Source organism: Drosophila sechellia, unplaced genomic scaffold (genome assembly GCF_004382195.2).
Source record: "Drosophila sechellia strain sech25 unplaced genomic scaffold, ASM438219v1 U_334, whole genome shotgun sequence".
NCBI classification, from domain to species: Eukaryota; Metazoa; Arthropoda; class Insecta; order Diptera; family Drosophilidae; genus Drosophila; species Drosophila sechellia.
The window spans coordinates 6,535-8,712 of record NW_022611281.1 but is presented as its reverse complement, the minus strand read 5'-3'; positions in this window follow the sequence as shown (position 1 = coordinate 8,712).

Sequence of the window (2,178 nt, the reverse complement as noted above, 5' to 3'; positions counted from 1 at the left end):
TCCTCCCCCCAATAGGCCAATATTGGGATCGAATTGCACCCAGAAGAGCCGAGGTCCGGCATGAAGATTGCTTTCATGGTAATGCGAGATAATTGCTAGAGTCACCGGATGGACCTTGGATGGATTTTCGGTTGGCGGCCATCAAAGTCCAATGACGAATTCCGGAGGCGACCGCCTACTCTAAGAAGTCCAAATTGATCCAGGAAAGGCGAGAGTGATGATATGGGACTAGACGAGGAAACTCTTCCCAGCGTTTTTAGGGACTGCAGGTCCCCCATAAATACGAGCGCTGCACCAACCGCATCATCATATGAGTACCCTCTTGAATGTGTGCGACGGTGAGCACAGGATGACGAATTCCATTACAAAATTTGTAAATGTATGCAAATACTCTTTGCAGTGAGGGGTAAGAATTTGCAAATTTGGAGCTAGCAATTACATCCACGTACGGCGACTTTACGATGAACACACTTCGACGAAGCTCAAGCGCCGGTTTGTCAGGACAAACAGCTGTTGGCCAATCTCTTTCAGGCTCCGTAAGATAGGCGGGTCCATGCGACCAGAGTGACGATTCGCTAAGCTCAGACGGCAGGGATCCTCTGGATAAGATGTCAGCCGGATTTAACGCCGTGAAATCTGTCAGCTCCTGAATGGCAGCAACCCTATTTGCCACAAATATGTTGAACCTGGCGGGCTCATCTCGGATCCAGGAAAGTGCCACCGTCGAGTCGCATCAACAATAGAAGCGTCCTTTAAATACTTTCAAGCCAACTATTTCCCTCATGATTTTAGCCAGAAGATCCGCACCACAAAAGCTCCAGCTTTGGTACTGTTATGGTCTTCAACGGAGCTATGCGCGACTTCAAACAAAGCAAATGGCTAAAACTTTGATTCCCTTTAGAAACCACATAAACGCAGGCTCCATAGGCATCAATGCTTGCATCACAAAACACATGCACCTCAAGACCAGACTCTGCGCTAAACACCAACCGAGGGAAACTAACATGACTTATTATTTCAAAACTGCGACATATATCAAGCCATTTCGTGTTACGAGTTTCCGGGAGGCTTTCATCCCAGGAAAGCTTTTCCTTGCAGAGCTGCTGCGAAAAGATTTTACAGCTTGTAATTACCGGACCGACCAGGCCGAGAGGATCGTAAAATTTAGCAATCGCAGACAAAACAGAGCGCCTGCAGGGTCTCAGTGGCGACTGAAAGGCAGAGGACGAAAACAATAGGTGGTCGGAGGCGGGATCCCAAGCGAGACCTAAAGTTTTGGTGAAATCGCTACCATCTTCAAACTTCATGAATGACTCCTTGTCCTCGGCGGGCACACCCTCCAGCACAAGCGGAATGTTAGAGCACAATTTCCTTAGCTTGAGCTTGCCCTTCGCAAGAATGCCAGCCGTCTGTTGCATTATGCTGATAGCATCCTTTACCGTGCCTGAGCCGGAGATAAGATCATCCACGTAGAAATCACGCCGAAGGATTTCTGATCCAATGGGAAACGATGCCTGCTCATCGATTGACAACTGCTGCATAGCCCTTACGGACAAGAAGGAGGCTGGTTTGGTGCCGTAGGTAACTGTGTCGAGTTTTTATACTTGAAGGTCATCGATCGGGGAGTCCCTCCATACAATGCACTGCAAATAGCTATCTTCTTGCGAGACCCTTACACATCGGTACATTTTACATATGTCTCCTGTAACGGCAACTGGGTGTGAGCGAAATCGAATTAGGATGTGAAATAGCTTGGGCTGGATGACCGGGCCAGCCATTAACACATGGCAGATGATCCGTCAAAGACAACGCGAAGCTTGGTGGTAGTGCTATCCTCCTTCATGACGTGGCAAAAAATATCGACACGAGCTGACCTCGGAGGCAGGCACAGGCGACATATGTCCCAGATCACGATATTCCTTCATGAACGCCGCATATTTAACCCTCAAGCCAGGGTGCTTTGTAAGCTTCCTTTCCAGCGACAAGAATCTCCGCAAAGCCTGAGGATAGGAATCTCCTAAAGAGTCCAAATGGAGTTTTAGCGGCAACCGTACCGAGTAATCGCCAGCTGGCAGTCGGGTGTAATTTTTAACAAAGTGGGCCTCGCAAACTAGCTCCTCCTTAGTGGCTTGAACTATTGGGCCGGGACAATTTTCTACATCCCAAAAGCGCTGCAGA